This window comes from Pinus tabuliformis, chromosome 1_1 (assembly GCF_031772625.1).
Source record: "Pinus tabuliformis cultivar Carrire ecotype Pingquan chromosome 1_1, CPIR1, whole genome shotgun sequence".
NCBI lineage: Eukaryota > Viridiplantae > Streptophyta > Pinopsida > Pinales > Pinaceae > Pinus > Pinus tabuliformis.
Genome location: NC_142297.1, coordinates 661,129,665 through 661,147,020, shown reverse-complemented (window position 1 = coordinate 661,147,020; position 17,356 = coordinate 661,129,665).

Genomic DNA, 17,356 nt, shown 5'->3' with positions numbered 1-17,356 from the left:
GAGCCTCAAGAATGTGAATGCATCTATGCATGGGGATCAACATTTATTTCCTCTTACGGGTGATTTGAGTGAGGCGGTGTCCTAGCATCCGAGGTACAAATATCTATTTTTGGACCGTTGGTCCCACTACCACATCATCATTCTCCTCGCCTCGTAATCAGCGCCCACTTTGGGCATCTGTAGCTTAACTACTTTCGACCTCATCCTTCTTTTCCTTGACTTGACTACTGCCACGTGTGGAAGGACTAACTGCTTTGTCCTCATTGACTGAATGAAGGCAGCCAAGTTAACTGGCCACCTTTCGCTTATAAACAAACTCTTTCACAACTTTTACATAGTTTGATCACATTATGTGAATGACAGAATGGAAGTTGTTGAAAAGTGTGCAACAAGAAATGCTAAATTTAGAATGTCTAAAAATAGAAATTTGGCCAGTGAGGTCATTGGCCACATTGGGTGAGAGGTGAAACTGCTAAAAATAGAAAGTTCTAAAAATAGCATTTCTGGGTCCCTTCCTATTTATAGAAGTCCCTAGTCTATCTATAGGAAGTAGAATTAAATTTGGTCTTAACAATAGTTTGAAATATTAATTAATTAATTCAGTTGAGTTAATTAATTAAGGAAATTTGAATTTGAAGTCTTTGTGAGCATGCACATGAGTTTCCTCCACTGATTGAGGGAATAAGCATGAGTTCTATAATGAGATAATCAGTTGACTTAGTTCTAACTAGTCAAGTCTAGTTAGATTATTTTAACAAGTTGTTAAAATAATAAAATATAGTTTGTTAATGCTTGCATGCATGTGACAACTATTATTTTAGATAACTGAGAATTCACTCATGGATAACTGTTGCATGTCAGTTATGTCAGAGACCCAGTTGAGATCAGATGTAAGATAGTGTACTATCATATGCTTGACTATTTTTAGCAAGTAGTTTTTGCATAATTGAGGAACTAGTGTTCTCAAGGAATACGTAGTTGGACCATTGGTTGTTTTTGGTATGTTGGAATTAATAGCATGTGCTTTTGCTATTATTTCCTAAGCAAATTACGTAAGGACCATAGGGAAAGCCTATATAAACAGGGCTTGGTTGGTTCATGAGACATATCTTCATATCTTCTGATTGAAGATCATCAGGATCTTCTGATTACACAGAGAGCAGGATAGCTATTGAGCTGATTCTTTTTGTATGTTGTTGAGGATCTACACTTGATTGATAATACATGGTTGGGGTTTTATTATGGTGCTTTCCCCTAGATATATCTTGTGTTATGTGTGATTATTTCTCCTGATCAGTTATGCATGTTTCTACTTGATGTTGCTCATGAATTCGATTATGCTTCCGCTTAATGTTTTGTAGAAGTAGAACAAGTATTATGCTTTAGGACATTGCATATATCGGTTTGTTCTACAGGTGAAATTTCTACATGGTATCAGAGCTAATTGATTTGTAGAAAAATTCTACAAAATTCTACATGGTATCGGAGCACAGGTGATCAAGCAAGAACAATATACTAGCAGGAGGAATTCGAAGTTTCTTATTCTTGATATAGATCTCAAGTTCTTATCACATCTATTTCATCGATGGTGTTCAATGGTTTGAGGCTTGAGTATGCCCTTGATGGCAACTCAAACTATATAGCTTGGAAGGATCGCATGGAGGCAGTTTTGGAAGATAATGGTCTTAAGGATTTCATTGATCAAGAAGTCCCTAAGCCTACTGACAAGACTGAGCTGGTGGAATGGGGTAAGTGTGTGGCTAGAGCTAGGAGAATTCTCTTGGAGGGTGTTCGAGATCACATAGTCTCAAGCCTCCATGGGAAGGAGTCTCCATTTGTAATGTGGAAAACATTGAAAGATTTATATCAGAATAGCAGTGATCAAAGGAAGTTGGCACTGAAGGACAAGCTTCGAAAGATCAAGTGTGAGAAGGGTGACTCTATTTATACATTCTTGAACAAGCTCACTACCTACAGAGATGAGCTTGCAAGCGTAGGAGTCACTACAGCTGATGAGGATATGGTGAGTCTAGCACTCCTTGGCCTTCTTAAGAGCCGGCATAGCTACCAGGACTCGGTGAATGGAAGGGAGAAACTGCCAGATTGGGAACGACTATGGTCGGATTTGATGCAGGAGGAGATCAAACAGAGCACCAGAGATAGTTCTTCATCTATGCATGATGAGGAGAACTGTGCCTTAGCGAGTAAGGCGAACAAAGGGAAGGAGAAGGTTTCTCTTTCCGAATCCAGTTCTTCCAATGATGGGAAGAAGGTTGACAAATCGAAAGTGTGATGCTTTCGTTGTCATGAGGTGGGCCATTATGCTACAAATTTTCCATGGAGGAAATCCAAGAAGGGATCCGGGGAAGGATCTGAAGTTGAGGCACTTGCTTCACAGTTTGAGTTGGATTTCACACTCTTCGCATGCATGGTTTCATCCATGGTGGGAAGTGGTTGGTTTCTTGACAGTGGAGCTTCTTTCCACATGACCGGCGACAAGAGTTTGTTCGGTACTTTGGAGGAGAAAGATCTCCAAATACTCATAGCAATGGGTGATGATGAGAAGTATAGTGTCTCAGGTGTAGGCACGGTTATTTTTCAGAGGGAGCATGGATCTTGCCTTACCTTGACCAATGTCAAGTATGTACCAGGACTGAAGAGTAACTTGATGGCGATCACGATGCTGGAAGACAAAGGCTATGATGTAGTCTTCAGTAAGGGAAAGGTTTTCCTTAGACACATCATCACTAGACATGTGAAGCAGATTAGTTCACGGGTCAAGAACCTGTATGCTCTTGAGGTTCAAGATGCATGCAAAGCCTTGAGCAGCAAGGCAACTGATGGAGACTTGGTGGTTGAGAGGGAGGGTATATTACCTCTCAACATGCAGAGCCAGAAGAAGTCTCAGATGATTGTGGAGGAGCCACGATTGGTGCAACAGCTTCAGGAGGTTGTGGAGAAGCCACAACTAGAGAAGTTGAGAGGAGATTGAGTTGAGACATCTACTCATGCAGAGACCTCCAGTAGGGGGAAACTTCAAGCCAGGAGGGTAGAGGGATCACATGCAGCCATACCTCTAGGTAGGAGGTGGGGCGATATAGAGTGATCGTCCCAAGGAGGAGGGGAAAGATCCTTGAGGTACCCAACCTCTTGGATGAGACCTTGCTACAGGAGCCCCGATGTGGAGTAGCAGTAACTGACTGACTGGGTAGAGACAGATGCGGATGGAGCGGCAGAGAGAGCAACAGTACAGGGAATCCCAAGACAACGAATAGCTAGCAGGCTGCAGCAATGTGATAGGCACAAGTGTTTTGCACAGTGCTAGGTGGCACAGAGAGGTGTGCAATGGTACGAGATGCATGGAGATGTTGCAGTAGCGCAGATTTCAGAGAGGGAGAACTTTTCAGTAGCAAGTAGAGCTTCAGTATCATAGTATGTTCCTAGCCCAACAGAGTGGTCAGTTGGGAGTGTTTTTGTTCCAAGTGTTGTTGAAGCAAGTGGATCGGGTAGATGTGTTGCATGCAGAACATTCCAGAGTTACAAGATCAGGTTCGAGAGGAAGCGTTTCTTGTTGAGAGGGAGTGTTGAAAAGTGTGCAACAAGAAATGCTAAATTTAAAATGTCTAAAAATGGCATGTCTAAAATAGCAGTTTGGCCAGTGAGGTCATTGGCCACATTGGGTGAGAGGTGAAACTGCTAAAAACAAAAAGTTCTAAAAATAGCATTTCTGGGTCCCTTCCTATTTATAGTAGTCCCTAGTCTATCTCTAGGAAGTAAAATTAATTTTGGTCTTAACAACAATTTGAAATATTAATTAATTAATTCAGTTGAGTTAATTAATTAAGGAAATTCAAATTTGAAGTCTTTGTGAGCATGCACATGAGTTTCCTCCACTGATTGAGGCAATAAGCATGAGTTCTATAATGAGAGAATCGGTTGACTTAGTTCTAACTAGTCAAGTCCAGTTAGATTATTTTAACAAGCTGTTAAAATAATAAAATATAGTTTGTTAATGATTGCATGCATGTGACAACTATCATTTTAGATAACTGAGAATTCACTCATGGATAACTGTTGCATGTCAGTTCTATCAGAGACCCAATTGAGATCAGATGTGGGACAGTGTAATATCAAATGCTAAACTATTTCTAGTAAGTAGTTTTTGCATAATTGAGGAACTAGTGTTCTCAAGGAATACGTAGTCGGACCATTGGTTGTTTTTGATATGTTGGAATTAATAGCATGTGCTTTTGCTATTATTTCCTAAGAAAACTACGTAAGGACCATAGGGAAAGCCTATATAAATAGGGCTTGGTTGGTTCATGAGACATATCTTCATATCTTCTGATTGAAGATCATCAGGATCTTCTGATTACAGAGAGAGCAGGATAGCTATTGAGCTGATTCTTTTTGTATGTTGTTGAGGATCTACACTTGATTGATAATACATGGTTGGGGTTTTATGCTGGTGCTTTTTCCTGGATATATCTTGTGTTATGTGTGATTATTTCTCTTGATCAGTTATGCATGTTTCTACTTGATGTTGCTCATGAATTCGATTATGCTTCCGCTTAATGTTTTGTAGAAGTAGAAAAAGTATTATGCTTTAGGAAATTGCATATATCGGTTTGTTCTATAGGTGAAATTTCTACAGAAGTGAGATAATTACCTGTGGTAATGATACCTTGATGCAGTTTGTTGAAGAAATGAAGCCTTTTCTATGTGTTGGTTGCATGTGCTTTTCTCCCTTCTTTTTTTTTATTGTCCTTTGATGATTTTCTTTCATTTGCAGGTACCTGGTGTTGATGATAATGATGTTGATGCTGCTGCTAGGCTCTGGAGGTGATTCTTCTACCTTTAGATCTCCATGCTTGAAACTGACTGCAATCTGTGGTTTTTGTTTTATGAGATAGGCAGCTACAGGATTTCCTATAGGATGTCATGTAGCTGCTTCTCCCTCAAAAAATTTCATCATTTTCTATTTCTAGGACCTGAGGATGATTGGCATGGGCAGAGAAGGGGTATAGGGATTTGTGCATGAGGAAAAATAACCTTCAAGTTTTGTCCCCTTTCTCTCTGTCTTCATCCTCTTTCCTCTGTGTTTTTTCCTTGAAAACTGACTTTTGTGATGAATTCAGGGGTGATCATGGTGGAGAGAGGTATGGTGATGAGATGGTGAAGTAGGGATTTTTTTTTTGACATGGGCAGGTCATTCCCTTGCTCTAGCGTTATTTATTTTAGGATTCCCAAGCCACTGTAAATCCTATAGGATCATCCTGTAGGTTTTCAGGGAATCCTGTAGAAAACATAGAACCCTTGCAAACTGAGGCAAATGAGTGGAAAAATGGAAGGAATGATGGAATGATGAAGGATAATGAATGGAGAAATAAAACATGAGCTGGACAGGTCCCTTTTGATTCTCCATTGTTTCTTTGATCATCCTCCTGCTGACCTGCAAACAATATTTTCTTAATTTTTCTTTTCTCCTTTTTATTTTTTTTTCATTTTTTTTGCTGAAAACAACTAGTCTACCTCCAAGAGGTTTTCATCCTAGCTGCTTGCCCTGGGTGCCTCAAGAGAGGTTTTCACCCAGAGATATTTTTATTTTTATTTTTTTTCTTTTTACACCATTGGGCCGCCTCAAGAGGTTTTCAACCCAACAGTGGGACTCAGGCGCCTCATGGAGGTTTTCACCTGAGTCTCCTTATTTTTCTCTTATTTTTCTTTTTTATTTTTTTCTTTTTCTCAGTGGCTTGATGAGGTAGGAGCTGAGACTTGCTCCACCACCATCACTATTTTTCTGATACCATCAATGAACTCTTGCTTTGACAATGGCCTCTTGTAAATTTTCAATTCGTGCCCTTAAAGTAAAGGAATGACCTCTGCATCTATGGTTCTAATATGAACTGAACCATTATCATAACATTTCTCTATGACAAAAGGCCCTAACCATCTCGTCCTTAACTTTCCCTTAAAGTCTTTATATTTGGAATCATATAACAAAGCCCAATCACCTTCTTGAAATTGCTTGTCTTTGATGTTCTTGTCATGCTAGATCTTCCTCTGAATTTGAGTTACCTCTGTGTGTATGAGGGCCTACATTATGAACTGATCTAACCCATTCAACTGGAGAAATCTCTTTTTTTGTGCACTGTTGAGATCTAGATCTAGTTGGGCTGCCATCCTCAATGTATTGTACTCAAATTCAATGGACAACAGGGCCTTCTTCCCATATACCAAATCATAGGGTGTGAATCCAGTGGTGGTCTTCCAAGTGGTATTGTAGGCCCATGTGGCCTCAACTAATCTATTTTCCCAATATTTTCTACTGCTGCTAACCACTTTGGTCAGAATTCCCTCCAGCGCTTTGTCGGTCACCTCCACTTGCCCATTAGCTTGTCGCTGATAGGGAGTGGAGGTTCTATGCTTGATATTGTGCTAGATTAAGAAGTATTCAATCATGTTGGATGTAAACTAGCTGCCTTGATCAGTGACCAGTTCTCTAGGGTGCCCAAATTTGCAGAAGATATTTTCCCTTAAGAACTCAGCCACCTTCTCCTCTATTGCCGCCTTGATTGCTTTGCTTTTAGCCCACTTAATCAGATATTCAATGCACACAATGATGTACTACTTTTCTTAGAAGGAGGGTTACTAGGTCCAATGAAATCCATGCCCCACTTGTCAAATGGATTGAAAGTCACTTGAGGTTGCAGAGGAATTTCATCCCTTGGAGTAGGCTTTCCCATCCTTTGGCGCCGATCACACTGACTAGTGTATCTTCTGACATCCTGATGTAGAGTGGGCCAATAATAAACAACTTGTAACACTTTGAATTTTTTCCTCTTTGCTACAAAGTGACATCCACAAGGCCCATCATGACAGGTCATAAGGATGTCATAGACTTCCTCCTCCCTGGCACATCTTCTCAAAATTTGATTCGGGCCTAGTTTGAATAGGCTGCCCCCAATCCAAGTGAATGGGGTGCTCTTCCTCACAATCTTGATTTTCTCTTTGGAGGACAAATTCGGTGGGAACTGTGTAGATACCAAATAGTTTGCTATGTCATAAAACCATGGAGAGAGAACTGAACAGGCGAATAATTGTTCATCCGGTAACCGATCATCAACCATTCCTTCCTCACCTACAGGCAAAGTTAATCTGGACAAAAAAATTGCAACAACATTTTCCTTGCCAAGCTTATCAACAATAGTTAGATCAAACCACTGTAATAAAAGTAACCATCTAATAATCTGGGCATTCACATCAGGTTTATTCATTAAATATTTAATTGCTCCATGGTCAATATGTACAAATGTTTGATAACCTGTAATGTAATGCCTGAATTTATTCAATGAATGCACAACAGTTAGGAGCTCCTTTTCAGTCATGTGTAGCTCAGTTCGGCTTTTAACAGATTCTTATTGATAAAGTAAATGGCATAAGGAAATTTTTCATCTATCTGGCCTAGAGCTGCTCCTATGGCTTTGTGCGAGGCATTAACATGTATATGAAAAGGAAGGGCCCAATTTGGGCCTCAGAGAACTGGTACAGTGGTTAACTTGTCCTTCAGGGTGTCTAGGGCCTCTTGACAACTTTTTGACCATACAAACTCAAAGTCTTTGGCCAACATCCCAAATAAAGGAGAAGCTAACTTGATGAAGTCTTTTATGAACCTCTGATAGTATCCAGCTAAACCTAGAAAAATTCTGACATCTCTTTGCTTGTGCGGGGGTGGGACCCTTTGGATGATAGCTATTTTGTTTGGGTCCACCTGCAGTCCTTGCTGGGATATTGAATGACCTAGCACAGTCCTTGCAGTCATCAAGAACTCACATTTTTTAGGGCTAAGAGACGGGTTCATTTCAATGCATTTGTTTAACACCTTACCTGAGTTGGACAGAGCCTCCTTGAGATCACACCCATAAGGTGTAAAATCATCCATATAAATCTCTAATGCATCATGGACTATCTCAGCAAAGATACTCGGGACTGCTCTCTGGAAAGTGGTAGGATCATTGCATAGGCCAAAAGGAAGGACCCTATAGGTGAAAGTATCCTAAGGACAAGTGAAGGTTGTTTTATCCTGGTCTTCTAGGATGATCTGGATTTGATTGTACCTATTGAATCCATCTAGGAAAGAGAAGAAAAAAAATCCCTGCCACGCCATCTAGTACTTGGTCGATGAAAGGTAGAGGGAAATGGTCCTTCTTTGTGGCTTTGTTTAACTCTCTATAATCGACACAAATCCTCCACTTACCATTTTTCTTTGGAACCAACACCAATGGAGACCCACTCAATGTCTGAGATAGGGTAAATTAATCCTACATCTAGCAACTTTTGCAGTTCTTCTTTGACTATATCCTTGAGAGTTGGATTCATCCTCCTTTGGGGTTGTCGGACTGGTTTGCAACCTTATTTGATATAAATATGGTGAGTACCCACCGAGGGGTGAACTCCCTTCATTTCTTTGTAACTCCAAGAAAAGGCATACAGATGTTCCTTTAGCATGTTACATAACTTTTCTTCTTGGTGAACAGAAAGAGATGGCTTGATTTTCAAAGTTCTCTCAGGGCCAAATTCTATGGTTTTGACATGGGTAGGGTTGGAATCAGCCAAGCAGAGATCAATCTAATTTTTTTTTGGGTTTCATTTACTACTTCTTCTACAGACAATGTACTGGGAATTAGACTTTGGAGTATGTGTTCAATCAAATCATCTTCATCCGGTTGTCCTCCTCCCATGGTTTTTTCTAAGGTATAGAGTTGGATGGAATAAACTTCATCTTCTTCATCCTCCTCCATCCATAAAGGTAAGTCATGCTCCAGAGATGGCTGGGAAGGAGGGTATAGGACTAACTGCTTGGACATATACTGGAGTGGTTGGGTTAATCTTTCAAGAAAGGGTGGTGGATTTACTATAGGACTAACTGTTGGAGTGGTTGGGTTAATATTTCAGGAAAGGGTGGTGGATTTAATTTAGGCACCCTTTCCTCTCTTTCTTCCTCAACCTCCCTAGGTGAAGATAGAGGTTGGTTGTTTGGGAGTACTCTCCCATATCTCAGGTTGATTTCCTGAATCTCCACAACATAAGAAGGATAAGATATCTCTCCATTGTATACTTGTTGTGCCTGTCTCTTGTTCGGGTTCAAATTTGGTGGGGAAGGTGTCTAGGTTGTTTAGTTGGAGTGGGATGTAAAATCTGTAGTTGAGAAGGTGGTGAAGGCAAAAAAGCTGGAGCATTGTTGTATGGGGGCTCCACCCATGGGGCGGTGCATTCCACTGATGTTGTGGTAGAGCATATGGTTGAAATTGGTTGGCTGGGAATTATACTGAGGTGCAAAGGACCAAGGAGGAGGTGTAGACCAGGAAGGATGAGCAGAGGGCCCCCAAGAGGGAATGGATGTGGTCTGGTTGGGGTTATAATACGCATGGGATGACCCTTGCATGCCCTGCTGGTATGGGTGAGGCCCATGAGGTCTCATTTGATTTATGTAGCAGAGATGTTCGATCACCCCTTCAACTTCTTGATATACGGATTTTAGTCCAGGTAGAGAAGGGCACTTGTCTGTGGAGTGGTTTTCTTCACAAACTGAGCATATTTCAATCAAATTCAATGGACAGTCATTCCTAGGGTGCCTCCTTATGCATCTAGGGAAGAAAATAGCTAAGGCTCTCTCTGCTTCCTCTTGTTTTCTCTTAATGTGCATAGTGTCCATCTGTAGGCAATAGCTTGCAACGTCTTACTCTTGAAATCCTCCAGCATGTTTCCAATTTCACCCTTGATGGATGTATTGGAAGAGGATGGACTAACCATAGGTTGACTACCACTACCCTTTTTCCTAACTACCCTAGAGTGGTTTCTAAAGACAGTCTTGATATCCGCATAGGGTAACTGGTATATGTCCCCTACTGCTAACAAGTTTAGGGTATCCAGAAGATCTTCCCTTACCCCTCTAAGCAGAACTAGCTTCAATGACTCAGGGTCAAGTGTGCATCTGGCCCTTTTGTAGCTAAGCTAGAATATTTCTTCATAATCCTCTAGGGATTTGTCATGCCCTAAGGTCATCTTGAAAATTTCTTCTTTAGTGTCTTTAGACCTACAATAGTCTCGATACTTGTTCTTGAAGTCTTGTTGCATCTGAGCCCAAGTTGTGATGATATCCCCAAGTAAACCCATGAACCAGTGTAAAGTTGCATCCTTGAGAGTGGATGGGAAAAGTTTCAACTTCTTCTCATCATTGATGTGGTCATAGGTTCTGCATATGATAACAAACTTAGAAAAGAAAGTGTCTAGATCTTCTAAGGTCAGGCCATGGAAATGAGGAAGGGAAAAGAGGCTTATATTCTTCATCTTAGTATTCCCATTGGTTTCCCTGATGGGGAGGGTACCCTCAACTCTTTCTCTATTTCCTCTGTCATTTTTATTTTCAGCCATTGGGTCAGTAGGAATGGATTCTTCTGCTTTTGCTTCTTCTTCTTCTTCTTCTTCTTCTCCCCCTGTAGGCTCTTCAAATATCTCTGGTTGCTCACCTAAGGGTTCCTCCAATTCATAGCCACCGAAGAAGAGGGAAGGTTGGTTGTTTGAAGTGGTGGGGGTATTTGGCAAAAATTTCCCTAAGTTATCCCTATTCCTACGAGGCATGAAAGAAGTGTTTTTGTTTTTGTTTTATGTTTTTTTTCAAACTTTGAAAATAATTGCATAATTGAAATTGCAGACTGAATGAAAACTAATCGACTGAATGAAAACTAACTGCTTGAATGAAATCTTACATGCAAAATGGAAAGGAAAGCAAAGGATGCAAAATGGAAAAGAAAGCAAGCTAAATTACTCTTTTAGAAATGAAACTAATAGCAGAATAGCAGAAACGGGAAATGTAAGAAAGAAAGCAGTAATCACATATTACTCAGACACCTCCCCGACAATGGCACCAAAAAGTGATGAGCACCAGTATTGCAGCAAGAATGTTGCAACTCCTGGGGCTACCAACTTTACTTTATCAACCCGGGGTTCATACAAACTTGGAGGTGACAGTGTTGTATACACAAGTAAAAGTGGTGGGTCTTCTCTTTGTCACTGCTCAGCTGGCAATAGACCACTAGGGTTTTTCAAGCTTGACCAGGATTTGTACAAACTTGGAGGTGACAGTGTTGTATACACAAGTAAAAGTGATGGGTCTGCTCTTTTTCACTGCTCAGCCGGCGATAGACCACTAGGGTTTTTCAAGCCAGACTTATATGGATTCAGAAGAAGATTGATTGCTAATGAGGGAAAGAGAATTCTATTCTAAGAGAAATCTTGTCTACTTCAGTAAGGAAAAATCCCTGAAATCAAATGCTAAAAACACACCATTTTCTAACTAACTGCTGAGAGGCTATGCTTCAAAATAATTCTAAGTTAACATGCATGTAATCCTACTGTGCTAAGCATGTAAATTCAAAACATCAAACATTCTACTATTGTGCATGGAAATGACTAAAATAAATCTATTTTTCTTTTTGTCTTTTTTATGTGAATGTGTGAAAGCTAATCTCTTTTGGTGATGTGGTAGGTGGTTTAGGGATGCTGGTGAATGGTTGGAAGGTTTGGAAGACTAGTAGGTTACCTTTCCTAGCTTCCTAGAGGCTTTTCTCTCAATTCGGCCTCAAAATAGGTCACTACAGGAAAACCTACAGGATGTCCTAAAAATCTACAGAATTCAGGCCTGTATTTCTACAGGATACAGCCAAGAGCAAAAGGATGGGTGTTGAAGGTGATGTAAGGCTTAGGGAAGGTGGTGGGTAGATGGAATGAGGCAAGGAAATACCTAGTATCACCCCAAAACTCAAAACAAAAGTTGGGAGATGGTTGGATTTGCTCAAAAAGCTTGGAGAAGTTTCCTTGCAAAATGATGAAATTGGTGAAGGTCTTAGTGAAAGAAAGAAATGATCATGGATGGATGAATTTGGAAGGAGGTTTATGACTATGATATCTCTCTATACTTTTAAAATACCCGCACTGCATCAAACATTGACATTTACCCAAAAATCATGTAAGCAAGAAGAATTTCAATGATCTAAGAAAATAGAGTTTAATGAGCTAGTTGTCTACTCCATGCATGAAGAAAACTTACAGAAAAAGATGGAATCATTGGTGAGATCTAATGTAACACTGAAGATGGAAGAAATTATAACTAAATCCTACTCTTACAAACTAATCAAATGCTGGCCTAAGTACAGAAAACCCTAAATTCCATGAGAAACTAGAATTCTATCTTTTTGGGGTTACATAAGAGTTATTTCCTCAAATCATGATCCTTGAAGGAAGCAGTGAGGCCAAAAAACCTATTGATAGCTTTTTGATGTTCCTTTATCTCTTATAAACTACTGCTAAAGTAAAGCACAAATGGAAGCAAACTAATAAGCAACTAATCAAATCTACACTACTTGCAATGAAATAATCTTAAAGACAATTCAACCATTGAGCTATGAAATCAATTTAAGCATACAAATACAATAAGAGGAGCCTTTGTTGCTAGGGTTGGGCCCTAACCCAAGAGCTTCAGCCCTTTGAGTTAACTCAATGCTGGATCAAGGAAATGCTCATTCTCATTATCAAAATAGAAAATTACATAGCAATGTCTTCCACAAGTCTTGATCTCGAAAATGACTAGTGTTTTTATAGCAAAAATTTGAATACTAATGAGGCTCTAGGCCTATTTATTTATACAACTGAAGTCTCCAATGACTTCCTTAAATCTAGGAAGGCTCGACCCCCAAACTTGAGATAAACTAGCTCTTTAACTGTCACTTACTTGACTGCCTTTGATCTCCATGACTTGGCTACTTGTACTCTGAGCTAGTGTGATTGATGGAGGAATATTTGAATGAGGGAGGAGTGAATGAGGAGGATTTACCTCCTACAATCTCTCTTCCTTGTCTCATTCGAGTTTCAACCCTTAATCTAGCCAAAATCCCCCGATTTTCTCTCACAAACATGCATTCAATGCACATTAGTCCACTAGGCATAATATCTCACTTTGACTCATCTCATTAAACAAAATATAATCAAAATATGTAATAAATTGTGAGAAGAGTTGATTTTACTAAGCTAGAAGGTGAATTAAGGTCCATATAGTTACCCAATGATGAGGATCATCAAAAGGCATGTATGATATCATTCTGAAGTATTTCATGGGGCATCCTCAACTACTCTACCTATGAAAAGGAAGTATATGCTCTTCCATAAGTTGTAAAAAAGTGGAAACACTATCTTATGGGAAAGTAGACCATCATCCACAAAAATCACCAGCTACTATAGTACTTATAGTCCTAGACTAGTTTATAGCAAACCATAAACTACAAGTGGATGAGGTTCTTTCAAAATTTAATTTCGGTTATCAAGTACATGAAGTGTAGCATAAATAAGTTGGTTGACATGCTTTCAAGGTTTACCACATCAAAAATTATATCTTTGGGAACTCTAATGCACATGGATTTTTTCACCCATGATGCATAGTGCATACAAAGATGCATATAAAGAAGATGAATACTTCATTGAGGTGTTTAAGTAAGTATAGGGCTAGATTCATGCAGATGATGGTGGCAACATAGATGACTATCATCTCTATAATGGGCTACTCTACAAGTTGGACAAGGTTTTTGTTTCTAAAGGTCAGTGACTATATTTTATCAAAGAGGCTCATGTCTCCAAGGTAGTAGGGAAATTCTTGTGTTAGGAAGAAAGTTTCCAACTTATAGAGGTATGTGTAATACACTTAATGAAAAAAGACATGGAAATATTCATTAGAGGATGTATACTTTGTTGTAGTAGTAGTCCAATAATGGGAAACAAGGTTTATAACATCCCTTACCTCTACCTATTCATCCTTGGGAAGGAATTTCCATAGATTTTGTGGGACATTTACCAACAATAAAGAAGGGACATGACTACCTATTTTTTTTAGTTGGTAGGTTTAGTAAGAAGTGCATCCTCATGCCCTATAAATAGATCATCAAAAGGAAATAAAAATAATTTTTTTTCTTTAAATAGGTCTATGTGCACTATGGGATATTGAGGAACATAATTTTAGAAAAAAAACACCATATTTCTCAATGTATTTTGGACTATGCTGAGGGAGAATATGGAAACAAAGTTAAAGAGGTCTGTAGCATTCCATCCATTGACAAATGGTAAAATATAAGTAAACAAGACTTTGGTACAACTTTTGAGTGGCTATAATCAGAAGCATCCAAAGATGTAGGATGAAAATATACTTTATTTATAGCACTCTTATAACAAAGAAATCCACACTTATACTAGTAAGTCCCCTTTTGAAACTTGCTTTGAATATTTACCACCTTCACCTTTGGATGTTTAATATGGATAATAAGGAGGAGTGACAGATGATATCACAGGGGAAGCATTACGAGATTTTTTTTTATTTTTTTCCAAAACATTGTAACATGGATCCATTTTCAAGTATAGGATATGTTGAAGAAGTCACATGAAAATAATAAGGCCTAGCATGACCAACACAGAACATAGAATTCATTCAGATCAGGAGACAAAGTATAGTTACAACTGAGTAAGGAAAGACTATAGCTTCCTGGTAAAAAGATCAAGGCTATGTGGTATGGTCCCTTTAAGATACTAGAAAAGATGGGAGACAATTCCTATAGACTTAGTATACGCCCATACATACACATTTACTCAACGATGAAAGTAGAGAATCTCAAACTCTATGAGCCTTCCACGTTAGATCAAGAGGAGGGGAATGTACCACCTTCCATAGAGGACTTAACATCAGATGCTTAGGCAGAGTTTGTAGAGGACACAATTTTTTAGAAGAGGTCCAAAACTATAAGACATTGGTCATATTATTTTTGAAAGATTGTGTTGAAAGGATAACTTCTAGGCAAAGCAAAATGGTACTCCAAGGAGAATGCAGGGGAGAAATTTCCTCACCTCATTCATTAAAATATTTTGGGGACCAAAATCCTCCCAAAATAATGAGGTGTGAAAAGGATTGGAACAATACATTGTGTGCCATATATGTCGATGCTTTCAAAGTGGAAAAATTGGAGGAATTAGCATGCAAGGTCCTTTTTACCAATGGGTTCAAGTTAAGAGAATTGGGGACTAAGACCTTCAAGGGTTGTTTTGAAGCCTCAAATGACATTTTTTGGGTCTAAATTCTTTCACATAAATACCAAGCCTCATGACAGTTTTTTACACTAAAATATCTTTCCAATGGTGCAAAATATATCAATCGTAGTTCATATGCAAAATTTAGTCATCTTGGAAGTTAACCTTCTAGTCTGACCATTATGTTTCAAATGGATGCCACGTCAACCATTTTTACTCATGTAAAAGGGGCTAGCCACATGTGGACTATGAGGGAGATTGTAGAAGGGTCAAATTTGTAACTCTAGTTTAGATATGAAGAAGTAAAACACGACCCCAGTTAACTATCGAGTAATGTTAAAACTGGGCCACTCGGAGGACTTTATGGTTCCATTCTATTTTACCGTATCTTGTTCCATAGTAGAGCAAAGAAATTAGGAGTGGGAGTTAGTGAGGATAATAAAGAGGGTAGTTTTTTTGTTATAACCTAATGATTCATAAATATTAGGTAACTCCATAGAAAGTTCCTTCTCTTTTATACTTGTATTATTTCCATAAAAAAGAGAGAAAAGTAACCTCACCTTCGAAATGCGTATTTTCTCGTAAGGGTTTCTGAGAGAAAGTGTTTTTGTCATTGTGGTTGGTGTGATTGTATTTCTTGTTCTCTATTTTTTTCATTTTATCTATTTCATTTATAAGAAAAAAAAATAGTAATTAACAAATTTAGAATGTAAAGGAATTTAATTTTTATAGTGTAGATTTCATAACATTTTATCAAATTATGTTGTGATGAAATGTCTAATGGAATATCCATGACATTTAAAAATCAATACACATCTCAAAAAAATGGAGTGGTGGAAAGGATGAGCAAGATGTTAATAGAAAAGGTAAGGAGTATGCTCATTAATGTAAGATTAACATAGCAATTTTGGGCATAAGCTATTGCCACAACCTATTATCTAGTAAATTGGTCACCCACTTCAATGCTAGTTGACAAGACTCCAAATGAGGTATGGTTTGATAAGAAACCTTTTGTTTCACATCTTAAAGTATTTATTTGTAATGCTTTTGTGTATGTACCAAAGAAAAACAGGAGCATGTTGGACAATAAGGAAAAGAATTGTATATTCATTGGTTATAAAGATGGAGAAAAAGGTTACAAACAATGGAATCCTATAACAAGGAGAGTAATGTATAGCTGAAATGTGGTATTTATAGAAGTTGAGAGCACTTCAAGGAACGAAGATGAACCAAAAGAACCAAAATCCAAGAAAGTGGAGTTTGAACTAAAGAATGAAGTATCTAAATAATTTGAGGAGGTAGAGTCATCTAAATCAAACGATGAGATGGAAACACAAACTCTATTTTTGAGAAGGTCTATTTGTGCAAAAATACCCACCACAAGGTATAGTTCACTTGATATCCAATTTGCTTTTGTTTTATTGTGTATTAATGATGAATTTATATTTGTTAGAAGTAATAAATTCTAAAGTGAGTAAGGTTAAATTAGACTATCTATGGATTCAAAGTGATCCAATGTTGGTGCTACAAAAAATGATGAAGAAAGATGAAGTGGTTGTGACACGACTATTAAAGTATACAACTAGGGTTTCAATGGAAGAAATCCCATGAGGAATTGGAATGCGAATTTACCATGTGTTAGAGTCGGTCTTTACATCCCTCCGTCAGAGATCATTTCTCTTATTGCATTTCATTTTTAGGTGTCTCATACAGTTCATTCATTTGCATTCCGCCAGGGGCATGCCATAATCTGACGAAAGGGCCTTGTTACTCATTCCCCTCATTCCTTATCCTCCTGATTTAGGTCTATTTGTCGAATCAATTTTAAGGTCACTTACAGTCCTGTTTTAGTCTCTTGATCAACAAGTCATTTCAGTCACTAGGTCTAGGGTTTAGTCTTCAAAATGACTAATAACATCAGCAAGCATATGAGGGAGGTTTCCAAATAAGTTTTCATCGCAAAATTTCATCGTTATATCGCTTGATCATGACTTTTCTTCAAAACTCTGTTTTGAAGAAAATTGTCATTTCTGTCATGTAATTGTCAAAGTTTTTCAATTGTGAAAATATTTAGGAGCAGCCCTGGTCATCCTTTGCAAAGTTCCAGGCCATTCATCCCCGTAGAATAGACAAAGAGATTCATCATCAATTCAACAAATCAAAGTGGAAGCAAAAACAAAGTTATGTGAAAATGCCAAAGTTCTGCAAACATTATGAAAGTGGGTTTCATGAG